The following is a 13,700-nucleotide window of genomic DNA, read 5'->3' as shown; positions in this document are numbered from 1 at the left end:
AGCGGTCGGAAGGAGCGGAGAACCATCAGTCAAAGAACCAGCAACAGAAGAAGAACTACCAGGGGCCGTTGAGACATCCCTAACACCCTCGTGTGGCCCATTGCCTGTCATTTCGAATAAAACTCGCAAAGCATCTCACTATATACAGCCTCCTCGTCTGATTATCCGACCCGCCCTCCCACAAGTGGTGTCAGAAGTGGGATCCCGAGGAGACATGGAGGCCGTATTAACCAAAATGGCGGAGAATCAGGAGAACCTAGGAAAGGCGATGGAGAGGTTCCTCACGGTGGTGGAAGAAGATCGTGGGAAATTACAACAAGTCATCACCAATCAAGGACAGACACACGATACGACCATGGGGAAAATAGCGGATGCCCTGGGACTACAAAGAGGCCCCAGTACACTACCCTCCGTCATCCTACAAAAATACGTCAGTGGTGAAGATCCGGAGTTCTTTTTCAATACTTTTGAGCGCATGGCATTAGCCGCCGCATGGCCAGCTGATAAATGGGGACAATACTTAGGGCCCTTGCTTTCGGGGGAACTCCAAGCCTCCTACCAATCAGCGAACATCACGGGCCTGACCCCATATCAGGATATCAAACGTTGTATCATGGAAAGACTAGGAGTCAATGACGACACCTACCGATTGCGACTCAGACAGATCAAAGAAGGGCCCCAAGAAACACCCCGAGCCCTTTACTTTAGAGTAAAAGACATGGCCGACCGGTGGCTAAAACCGGCCACAGCTACCAAGGAGGATATTATGGCCAAAGTCTATTTGGAACAATATTTGTCCTCCCTTCATCCTCCCATACAGAAATGGGTGAGACAGCACGCTCACTTGACCCTGGAAACAGCGGTGGAGATCGCTAGCGCCTATAGCCAAGCCCAAGAAGCACAAAAGGGACGAGAAGAACATCCTTGGAGAACCGGAATAAGCGGGACCTTTCGACCCTCTCGTCCGACGTTAAATCGAAAACCCGATCCTGCTATAATCATCCCAGGACCTCCTCCCTTCAGGCCTCAGGGTCCACCGGTGTTCAGACCTCCCCCCCCTGGGCCCCAATGTTTTCACTGTGGGGGGCTAGGACACATAGCCAGGTTTTGTCCCCAAAAGGAAGAGCCCATGGAGATTGGAGTAGCCAGGAATTACAGTTGTCACACCTCGACCCGACAAATCCCTCCGTATCACTGCGGGGTATACGTAAATGGACAGCCCCTGACCGCATTGGCCGATACAGGCTGCCGACAGAGTGTCGTACGACCCCAGGATCTAGGTCCAGCGTGCGGGGATCCAGATGGTACGGTGCACATCCAGTGCGTACACGGAGACACTAAATCGTACCCCACCACTCATGTTCACATACAGCATGCCTCTGATTCCGGCTCAGATCTCAAAGTGGGCCTGATTCCCCGACTCCCGGAACCTATTATACTGGGGAGCGACTATAAATATCTCCCCGAGCTACTCACGAAAGCCGTTCCTGAAGAGAAGGATTGGTGGAAGATAGCACCTTTCTCTCAGGACGAGAATCACGAATGGCCACCCTCCAAGAGTAGAAAAACCAGAAATCAAAGAAGGAAAGAAAAAGGACATACAGCGTCCGTTTTTCCCGTCAGGACGGAAGAGGGTCCCTGGGAAACCAACCGAGACTTTCGAGCCGCTCAGAGAGAGGACCCTGTACTACAGGAAGCATGGAACCAAGCCAAGGATCAGGTAGACCCCCTTCATGTAGGTCCTCAATTCTTCATCCAGAATGGTCTGTTGTATAGACAGGCCAAAGCCACAGCCAAACCCCAGTTGTTAGTGCCTGCCCCGTTTAGGGACAAAATACTCTACCTAGCCCACAGTCATTTATTGGGAGGACATTTTGGAGATGAGAAAACTGAACAATTAATCTTAGAACAGTTTTATTGGCCAGGCATATATAAACAGGTAGAAACCTATTGTCATGAATGTCCTATCTGCCAAAAAAACAGTAGGTATAGGCCTCCAAAAGCCCCCTTACAACCCCTCCCTATAATTGATGAGCCGTTTTGTAGGATCGGAATGGATATCATAGGTCCTTTACTTCCTTCCCGGAGTGGGTGTCGCTATGTATTGGTACTGGTGGATTATGCGACCCGGTTCCCAGAAGCGGTTGCCTTAAAACATCCCGATGCCACCAGTATCGCCAAAGCAATGATCGCCATATTTGCTAGGGTCGGGTTCCCGAAGGAAATTTTAACTGACCAAGGAACGCCGTTTGTGTCCAAATTAATGAGACAAGTATGTGCCCAATTGGGGATAAAACAGATAAGAACAGCAGCGTATCACCCACAGACCGACGGTCTGGTGGAGCGATACAACGCCACCCTCAAGATCACCCTAAAAAAACTATTGGAACTAGAGACAAGGAAATGGGAAGATATGTTACCCTTAGCCCTATATGCCATCCGCTGCAAAACCCAGAAAAGCACGGGTTACTCCCCCTTCGAGCTCCTGTATGGGCACCAACCTAGGTCCTTAATGGACATGATGCGGGAGACCTGGGAGGCAGAACCTAACCACGCTAAACCACTGGTAGAATATGTATCCCAAATACGAACCCATCTGGGACAAATAAGAACGATAGTAAGAAACAATCTAGAAAAAGCACAGGAAGCCCAAAAAGTACAATATGATAAAAAGGCGAAGAGTAGAACCTTTGCTGTGGGAGATGCCGTTCTACTCATGTTGGCCTCCTCTGACCACAAATTATTAGGACAATGGCAGGGTCCCTATATAGTGTTAGAGAGAGTGACCCCCGTTACCTACAGGATCGAATTAGATAAGAAGCGCGGAACCAACCAGGTGTATCATGTGAACCTTTTGAAACGCTGGGAAGGACCTCTTCCCTCTTTAGTAGGGGTTGGGAAGGATCTTCCCTTATATGTCCAATGCATTGATGCGGAATTGTCCTCCGATCTACGATCGGAATTAGTCAACTCTCTCTTACCCCTCCAGCCCGTCTTCTCCTTGACCCCTGGACGAACCACTTTGGTGGAACATTCAATAAAAACACAGGCAGGGAAAACGGTGCGCCTTCGTCCGTATCGGATTCCGGAGGCCCGTAGGAATACTATACGTGAGGAAGTTCAGCAGATGTTGCAGATGGGCATTATCGAACCTTCCACCAGTGAATGGAACTCCCCAATAGTATTAGTGCCGAAGCCCGACGGTTCGGTACGTTTTAGTATTGATTTCAGGGAGGTCAACAAAATCTCAGAGTTCGACACCTACCCCTTGCACCGCGTAGATGAGATGATAGAGCGGATCGGGTCGGCTAAATACATCAGTACCCTGGATTTGTGTAAGGGGTACTGGCAAATACCCCTTCGACCCCAAGACCGAGAAAAGACAGCCTTTTCCTTCCCGATGGGTTGTTCCAATTTGTAGTACTCCCTTTCGGGTTACACGGGGCTCCGGCTACCTTTCAGAGGGCTATGAACAGGATATTACAACCACATGAAAGGTATGCCGGGGCATACATCGATGACATTGTCATCTACAGTGAAACCTGGGAACAACATTTGACTCATCTCTACGAGGTAATTCAGACCTTGGGCAGTCAGGGACTCAAAATCAACCCGGCCAAAAGCCATCTAGCCGCCCAAACTGTAAGATACCTGGGGTATCTGTTGGGAGAAGGAGTCATACGACCACAAGACAATAAACTAGCGGCTATTACACAAATACCCTTCCCACGTACCGCAAAAGAACTCCGGGCCTTTTTGGGACTCCTGGGGTATTACAGGAGGTTTATACCCCGGTTCTCCCAGATAGCTGCCCCCCTGACAGATCTATTGCATAAATCAGTAAAAACAGAAGTCATGCTAAGGAATCCCAGCCCCACAGTAGTGCAAGCATTTCACACCCTGAAAACCACCCTGACCTCAGATACTGTATTGGCTAGCCCTGATTATAGCTTGCCGTTTATACTCCAAACTGACGCCTCCGATCAAGGGCTGGGGGCGGTCCTGTCGCAAGTCACCCAACAAGGGGAGGAGAAACCCATACTGTATATCAGTAGAAAACTGTTCCCCAGGGAACAGAACTATGCAGTCATCGAAAAGGAAGCCCTGGCCATCAAGTGGGCTATCGATGCCCTGAAGTATTACCTGGAAGGAAGGGATTTCACCCTGTATACCGATCATGCGCCATTAGAATGGTTGGCGCGGAACAAGGGGAACAACGATAGAGTACTACGGTGGTTTTTATCCCTCCAGCCATATCGCTTCCATACCAAACATCGGAAAGGAAGTGAACAAGCCAACGTAGACTTTCTTTCTCGATTTCCTCAAACCCAAACCCCTACGAGAAGGACAGCAAGGGAAAGGGGATGTGAGAAGGAGACAGGTCCACCCCGACACTTACCTTCTGGGGGCCCCCGTATCCCCTGGTCTCGGGGAACCCGGGGAGCCGACACCCGCTGTCACAAGTCCGTCAAACGTATGACGGAAAGGATAACCGCCCCCCCTTGTCCTTCCCCTTCGCAGGGACGAATCAGCGACGTGGAGAGCGTGGTAGGAGGAGGGGCTAACCCCGGAACCACAACGTACCAGACCGTAAAAAGAGACGAGGGACACAAGATCGAAGAGGAAGCGGTCGAAGGAGTAGGAGAGGAGCAAGGCGGAAGCAACGGAGAAGAAGGACGCGAGGACCGAGAGCGAGTCGGGAGGAAGACCGAAGAGGCGGGAAAATCCGAAGAAGACGAGACGTGGTGCGAGGAGTGGTGGTGCCCATCGGAGGAGGCTGGAGAGCGGCCGCAACTCAGGGAGAGTTGCGGCGGAGCCTGTGAGTAATCCTGGGCGAGGGCGCAAAAGGAGCGGGTGGAGGTTGGGACCGGGTACAGGAAGGGAGGGATTGGTTGATGAGAGGGAGCACTGTTCTGAGTAAATGCCCGCAAGTGTCTGCACTGTACTGATTAGTCCGCCCTAGAACTGCACTTCCTTGTACCCCTTTCTCTCCCATGTTCTGTTGGTTGTGAGTTGCCTTAGGGTCATATACCCGAGTAAGGAAGATAGTACGACCCCTGTCCCGATCTACGCCTTACTCCCTTCGGTTTCCCCCCCTCTTTGTTTGTTTTACTTCTTCACCGTTCTTGCCCAAAATCACCTGTAAATACAAACACCCTCATAGGAAAGGAGGGCAGCACAATTCTCACGTGGTGTTGCGGTGAAGGGATACAACTTTGGCACATACCATATACGTTACTGACAGCCGTCTTTTCCTCTCTCCTATGAGCCTCCCTGGGACGAATGTGGGTCCGGATATACAACTAGAAGAAGAACCTCACAAAGTACTCGGAGCGGTCGGAAGGAGCGGAGAACCATCAGTCAAAGAACCAGCAACAGAAGAAGAACTACCAGGGGCCGTTGAGACATCCCTAACACCCTCGTGTGGCCCATTGCCTGTCATTTCGAATAAAACTCGCAAAGCATCTCACTATATACAGCCTCCTCGTCTGATTATCCGACCCGCCCTCCCACAGCCTGATCATACCTTCTCCTAGTAAGTAGCCGAGATAGTGCACCGTTTGGGCAGCTAAGTGGCTTTTCGCCGGATTGATTTTAAACCCATGTTTCCCAAAGGTTTGGACCACTTCATATAGATGGGACAGATGCTGCTCCCAGGTTTCGCTGTAGACTATGATGTCATCAATATATACCCCGGCGTATCTTTCGTGGGGTCGTAGGATGAGATTCATAGCCCGCTGAAATGTGGCGGGAGCTCCATGTAAACCAAAAGGTAACATGACAAATTGATATAGGCCATCAGGGGTAGAAAACGCGGTTTTCTCTCGGTCTTGTTTGCGCAGAGGGATTTGCCAGTACCCTTTGCACAAATCAAGGGTACTGACATACTTAGCTCTTCCTATCCTCTCCACCATTTCATCTACCCGGGGTAAGGGGTAGGTATCGAACTCCGACACCTTATTGACTTCCCTAAAGTCAATGCAGAAACGCACCGAACCATCAGGTTTCGGTACGATCACAATAGGTGAGTTCCACTCGCTCACCGAGGGTTCTATGACCCCCATTTGCAACATTTGGTGAACTTCACTGCGTATGACCTGTCGGCGGGCCTCGGGGACACGATAAGGTCTTAGGCGTACTACCTTCCCGGGAATGGTTTTGAGGGCGTGTTCCACCACAGAGGTCTTTCCCGGAGTATTGGAAAACACGTCCTGTAACGGTAGTAGGGATTTTATCAGCATAGTGGCGTTGTCGCCCGGTACCTCCTTGTCTATACACTGGCAGTATAAAGGGGCTTGGGGTTCTTTTAGGGCGGTTAATACAGGAAGGGGTCCCTCCCACTTCTTTAATAGATTTACGTGATACACCTGGGATGTGCCTCTCTGTTTATCCAACTCGATTTTATAGGTAACAGGGGTCACTTTTTCTAAAATCACATAGGGTCCCTGCCACTGACCCAACAGCTTGTGGTCAGAAGAAGTCATCATCAGTGTGAGAAGTTGGCCTGGTATATGATGTTCACTAGTTAAAGTGACCACCTTGTACCATGCCAAGCAACCCTTATGGTGTGGTTGTAAGTCAACCTTTTCGGACTAGCTGCCCTAGTGGTAGCGTAGGCTAAGCAGTCTTTGAGGCTAAACTCGTGAAGCGTGTTAAGCAGGCTGTTTTACCAAATGTAACCCCCTTTTATACCAATGAAAGGACACCACACAGATATATATTCAAAATATATATGTATTTATTTCTCAAAGTAACCCCTAGTCTCTTTATGAGCACAGGAGCACAAATCGTCAAACAAGATTACAGTAGAATACACAGAAGTTGCACTTTATATGAATAGGCCCTGGTGGCCGCTCAAACCATATACTAAAATAGTGGTATAAGTACCACGAACAGAAAAGGGAAAAGGCCTAGGGCCTCTAGAATCGCTGGGCCTACAAGGAGCTAACTTCAGTTAGTGACCAGGAGGTCCACGGGTTGCGTGTGCAGAGCAAATAGTCACACGCGAGCTCCCATAGGTTTTCAATGGGTGCGTAAAAAGTACAAAGTTACTGCAAAGAGGATCTTCCGGATGACCTAGGAACTTAAGATTGGAAACACAGACACTAGAGATGATTCTCTACACTTGGGCACCGGAGTGCCAGCTTTACCTCACCCACAGGAAGCGGGTGCATAGGCGTCGAAGTGCGTCGGGTTTCTTCTATCTGTTCAATGGAGCCTGTAGATAAAGATGCTGCAGGCGGTCGGTCTGGAAGAGATGCGGTGGATCCAAGAGTGGATCGGAGATGTTGAAGACCTGTAAGCAGAGGGGACAGTGTTCACAGTCACTAGCCAGTGACCAGCGTGGCACCAGGTGGGTACCAGGCGATGTCGGGTGCAAACAGGAAGGAAGGTGTAGCTTGTCTCTGCAGCCACGTGGTCCCTGCAGGTCGACGACGTCCAGGAGTCGAGTCACGAGCTGTCCCACGCAGGCTCTCGCTGTCGGCGGTGTCGGCGACTTGATCGAAGCAAACAAGCCTTGTCAAAAGCAATTGTTGTAGGAGATGAAATAAGCTGATGGTTCTGACCAGCAAGGTCAGAGGGACTGCTCCTTTGGAGGGGAGCAAGGGCCAGTCTGGAGCAACCAGACCAGTGGTGTATTTCGTGAAGTTCGTCGCCAAGATGGCCACTAGCCAGCGGGCCAGCAACTGGTTAGGCGCGTCGAGTGGCAAAATGCAGAAGGGCCCCACGCAGATCGTGGAGATGCTGGAGGGCTCACCTTTGGTGCAGATGCTGCTCGAGGGTTGGGCTTCTTAGATCCCAAAGCACAACTTGGAGGGAGCCTCGGTTGTTGCACTTGTCAGCTTGTCGTGGTCGTTTCAAGACGGCTGGCTCCACGTGTCTCGGTGCCTCCACGGGTCTCCTCTTTTCAGGGACTGTGGATCGGGCGGTGAGAGGTCTGGAGGTCCAGGTCTTGTCAGTCTCTGGGCTCGGGCTCCGGCGGGAGGCGGCGGCAAAGCAGACGTTGATTCGCTGGATGGTGCTTGCGTTAGCAAGGTGGTCACTCCCTGACCACAGGGGAGATTGGCTTCAGTCCTCTGTGCGGCAGAGCGTCAAAGTTCCCGTCTTCTTCTTAGTTTCAAGTTGATTCCAGGATGTCTGAAGTCTTAGGACACAGCTCCTACCTTTAAGCGGATTCTAGGGCCCGGACTACCTGCTAGGTCCCTCCCTAAGGGTGGGACCAGGAAGGGGGGTGGTTACACCCCCAATCCTTTGTCCAGCTCGCCCCAGGCCCGGGACTGGTGTGCCCCAGGACCGGATTGAACTGGCATATGCACCGAGGCTCCTTGTGAGCCTCAGGCATGTCTGGTTTCTTTCAAGCCCTACCTGACCAATACACAAAATCCTGTCTGGGGTGGTGCACGCACCTCCCCTGGCAGGAAACCCTTTGTCCACACCTCCCAAGCTGGAAGGACTCCCAGCAGCAGGAGGGCAGACTTGTGTCTGTGGTGGCAGCATCCATTTTGTGGAGCTGAGGCTATGTCTGATTTTACCCGGGTTTCAGGTACTGTACATGTCGTGTCCCTCTAGAAGGGTGGAATGCTAACCCCGTCGCCAGAATTGGCGAGGGGTTAGTATTCCAATTCGTATGACACCTTACTCGACATGTTTTGATAAAGCCAAACCAAAGATAGCATTTAACCGCGAGGTTCATAATGCACTTAAGAGTATATGGTATGACGATATCTGGAAACAGTAGAAGGAAGTTGTTCCGACCACGGCAGACAGGCTCAGCTCATGCCAGAGCACCATCTCACATGGAACCAAGCACTCTGCCTTCAGGATTGTTAAGGCCTGCCATAGGAGTGACTTATAGGTTAACATGTGTTCCATTTAAGGTTAGGTATAGGTATACTACACCTAAGTAAGAGGTGGTTACACCAACTTACCCCAGCTGAGTGATCAGCCAGTTGTGTCAAATTTGTTAGGCCAAGCCTGGGGTGGCATAATACATGCTTCAGCCCCTGGCAGGCCTTAGATACACCAATGCCCTGGGTACCTAGTGTACACTGGTACAGGGGCTCACAGGGGTATCCACTTCCAATTGGTTATGTACCTAGGGTACATGGAGTCCATTTTACAGAGAGAGCAGATAGCCTGAGAGCCTGAATGGCAGGATCTCAGGCCAACTAAGTCGAAAAACCAGCTAGACACTAGGCAAAAATTTGGGGGTAACCATAGTCAGATATCCACCTTCCTACACAACCCCCCCCCTCCCCAAACGAAGGGAGATAAGGCTGACCTTGCCCAGGTATGCCTATATTGCCCAAGTGCCCATACAAGGAGGAACCAGCACTGGCATGGTTACCCCCTGTCTCATGGTCCACTAAGCAATCCCTCACCCTAAGGGTATCAGAGGGTCTCCACCATAGGGAATCTCTACCTTTGGTGTGTCTTGGCAAAGTAAAAGGCTGGTGTTGAGATGGAGTACTGAAGTGAGTGTCCTCAAAGTGAGGCCTCAGCTTCCTCCAATCATCCTCCACCATGGATGCCTTTCTTTTCTTAACTGAGTTGCACTGTGCTCTCAGGGTCAGCCTCTGGCTACCTAAAGCTGGAGGCTGGGTCCCTTTTGTGGGCTTACTGGAGGGACAGGTCAGGTTTGGGGCCCTAAGGTCCCATGTTTGCCTGTGCCCAACAGAATCCCTCTGGGGGAGGTCCCTAACTACCTGTAAAGGAGATCCCTCAGGAATGTTTTTAACCATCACCTGACTAGGGCTACTAGCCAGGCAATCCTCATTCTTTTGATGGGGGGGTTCTTGGGGACAGGGGCCCTCTTGGGGTCCACTGGCCTCCCTGACCTCTGCAGCCCTGGGCTGACTGAGGCAGGGTAGAGAGAGGCAGGCTACCTGCACCAGACTGGGTCCCACCTTGGAAGGGGCCACTGACATCAGAGGCTCTGCCAGGCCAGGCCTGGCTACCTCTGGGGCAGTTCCTTCACAAGGGGTGAGGTCAGCTCCCTGAGGAGGCTGACTTTTTCCTAATGTCTGGGGAGAGGGAGACTTTTCTTCCTCCCCACTACTCTCTGTTTGTGTGGAGTGATCCATAGTTTCAGGCTTCACTACACCTATGTCAGTCTGAATATAGGCTGAGACCATTACAGCCTTGCCAACCTTTTCAGGGGGGCACTCAGTTTGTGTTTGAGCTGTGACTGTCACAGCTCTGCCAGTCTCTACAGGGAAGTCTGTCTGTGCCTGGGCTGTGGCTACCACTGCCCTTCCAACCTTTCCAGGGAGGAAATCTATTTGGACAGGGGTTGTGAATGGCACAACCCCACTACCCTTTTGTGGAAGGCCTACCATTTTAGAATGGGTGTCTTGTTCAACTCCAGCCCAAGCTGAGAGCTCTAAGTCATTCCCCAGTAAGCAGTCTACAGGCAAGGTTGGGGACACTGCCACCCTTTTAGGGCCAGTGACACCTCCCCAGCTGAGACATACCTCTGCCATGGGATGACTGTTCTGTTTGCCATCAATGTTAGTTACCTGGTAGGAGAAACCAGGCAAAAGCTGCTCAGAGGGAACTAGCCAATGGGCCACCATAGTGATGCTAGCTCCAGTGTCTCTGTAGGCCTCAGCTTCTGTACCATTGATGTAGGGCTCCTGTCTGTACCTACCCAAAGTGTTGGGACAGGCAGTGAAGTTGGCAAACCCCATGCCACCATCACAGACAAGAGTAGTTGCTGTAGGGGAATTGGCTAAGCCAGGGTCCCCCTGTGTTCCCCAAGTAAACCCACCCAGATTTCTGGGGGCACTCCCACCACCTGGGGGATTACTGCTGACAGTAATAGGTGGTGTGACAGGAGTAATTGGAGGAACAGTTTTGTTTTTAGCCCTTGGGCAACTGCTGTCAGTTTTCCAATGCCCAGGAGTTTTACACTCATGGCAGTAGGGCTTTTTAGCTGTGGTAGAGGAGGGAGCTTGGGACCCACCACCCTGTGTGGAGTTTTGGGGCCCTGAGGAAGAGTTCTCTTTTGCTTTATCCCCACCCTTCTCTTGAGGCTTGGTGGTATCTTTCTTTTGGTCACCACCCTGGTTTTTAGGCCTGATCCTGGTCCTGACCCATTTATCTGCCCTCTTTCCCAATTCTTGGGGAGAGGTCAAATCTGAGTCTACCAGGTGTTGATGGAGAAGCTGGTTTTGACAATTACTTAAAATCTGCTCTCTCATCATCAAATTGTACAATCCTGTATAATCAGACACCTTACTTCCCAGCAACCAACCCTCCAAAGCCTTAGTTGCACATTCCACATATTCAGACCAGTCCTGAGTCTGTGTCTTCTGGGTGTCTCTGAACATTAACCTGTACTGTTCAGTGGTTAAGCCTAACCCATCAACTAGGACACTCTTCAGGACTCTGTAATTTCTGACATCCTCTTCTCTAACAGTGAGGAGTCTGTCTCTGCCTCTTCCTTCAAAGGAGAGCCAGAGGATTGCTGCCCACTGGTCTTCAGGAACCTGCTGCACTTTGCAGGCCCTCTCAAGAGCAGTCATCCATTTGTGGATGTCATCCCCACTTTTGTAGGGGGGCACAACCTTAGACAGGTTCCTATTATCAAAGACCCTATCTTTGTCCCTAGGGACAGTGCTGCCACCAGTGGGTATAGACCCACTCTCTCTATGCTGCCTAGCCTTGCTCAGTCTCTCTTCCATCAGGGCTACTTCTAGCTCCTGCTTCCTGATCCTCAGCTGGGCTTCCTGCATTCTGGCCTCATGTTCCCTCCTCTGAGGGGTGGTCATCCTTTTCCTGGAGTGACCTTGAGAGCCTCTAGAGCCATGAGAAGCATTGGATTCACCTGAGCGATTCCTTTGCCTCCCAAGCCCTGTGTTAAGTCCACTGGGGAGATCCAATGGGGTAAACCCACTGTCAGTCCCCAATAGCCTTAGTTTAGCTGGGCCAAGTATAACACTTGGCACTGGGCTAGTTCTCCCTTCATCCTCACTCACATCTGTATCCCCACCACTTTCCTCCTCTGTAGTATGGTGCTCATCTAAGGGATGGCTATTGGAAAGGGGTACCTCAGTGGCATCTTCAGAAGGGGGGCCTCCTGTTCCTGTCCCTAAGGGGGCTAACTGGGAAGCTTTCTTGAGCTCTCTTTGATTTTCATCATTCTGTAAGAGTTCTCTGAGCTCAGCAGAGGTAGGGTTCTTGGGCTGTTTAAGGCCTCTAAGAGTTGCCAAATGCCTGAGCTCATTCTGATTAAGGGTAGCAAAGATGGATGGTGCCCTCTGGGGGTCACTCTCAACAGAGATGGGTACATTGGACCCCTCTGCCCCAGCCATTGCTCTTAAGTGTGGGTGGATGTGTTGCAATCTACCTACACTTGGGTTTACCTACTAAACCTATCTAGTAGTTGTAGTCAGGGTGTGCTACTCCCTTTGCTCTACAACAACTAAGTTCAGTAGAACTTAAGTATATCTAATCTTGTTTTATATGTACCTACAGGTACCTATGTGATCTTTCAATTGGTAACCAAGAGATTACAATGGTAAAACACAGCAAGCTCAAATCCAACCGCTGCTCACCAATGTGAGAAGTTGGCCTGGTATATGATGTTCACTAGTTAAAGTGACCACCTTGTACCATGCCAAGCAACCCTTATGGTGTGGTTGTAAGTCAACCTTTTCGGACTAGCTGCCCTAGTGGTAGCGTAGGCTAAGCAGTCTTTGAGGCTAAACTCGTGAAGCGTGTTAAGCAGGCTGTTTTACCAAATGTAACCCCCTTTTATACCAATGAAAGGACACCACACAGATATATATTCAAAATATATATGTATTTATTTCTCAAAGTAACCCCTAGTCTCTTTATGAGCACAGGAGCACAAATCGTCAAACAAGATTACAGTAGAATACACAGAAGTTGCACTTTATATGGATAGGCCCTGGTGGCCGCTCAAACCATATACTAAAATAGTGGTATAAGTACCACGAACAGAAAAGGGAAAAGGCCTAGGGCCTCTAGAATCGCTGGGCCTACAAGGAGCTAACTTCAGTTAGTGACCAGGAGGTCCACGGGTTGCGTGTGCAGAGCAAATAGTCACACGCGAGCTCCCATAGGTTTTCAATGGGTGCGTAAAAAGTACAAAGTTACTGCAAAGAGGATCTTCCGGATGACCTAGGAACTTAAGATTGGAAACACAGACACTAGAGATGATTCTCTACACTTGGGCACCGGAGTGCCAGCTTTACCTCAGCCACAGGAAGCGGGTGCATAGGCGTCGAAGTGCGTCGGGTTTCTTCTATCTGTTCAATGGAGCCTGTAGATAAAGATGCTGCAGGCGGTCGGTCTGGAAGAGATGCGGTGGATCCAAGAGTGGATCGGAGATGTTGAAGACCTGTAAGCAGAGGGGACAGTGTTCACAGTCACTAGCCAGTGACCAGCGTGGCACCAGGTGGGTACCAGGCGATGTCGGGTGCAAACAGGAAGGAAGGTGTAGCTTGTCTCTGCAGCCACGTGGTCCCTGCAGGTCGACAACGTCCAGGAGTCGGGTCACGAGCTGTCCCACGCAGGCTCTCGCTGTCGGCGGTGTCGGCGACTTGATCGAAGCAAACAAGCCTTGTCAAAAGCAATTGTTGTAGGAGATGAAATAAGCTGATGGTTCTGACCAGCAAGGTCAGAGGGACTGCTCCTTTGGAGGGGAGCAAGGGCCAGTCTGGAGCAACCAG

This window comes from Triturus cristatus, chromosome 2_1 (assembly GCF_964204655.1).
Source record: "Triturus cristatus chromosome 2_1, aTriCri1.1, whole genome shotgun sequence".
In the NCBI taxonomy this organism is placed as follows: Eukaryota; Metazoa; Chordata; class Amphibia; order Caudata; family Salamandridae; genus Triturus; species Triturus cristatus.
The sequence above is the reverse complement of the archived record's forward strand: the minus strand, read 5'-3'. Positions refer to the sequence as shown.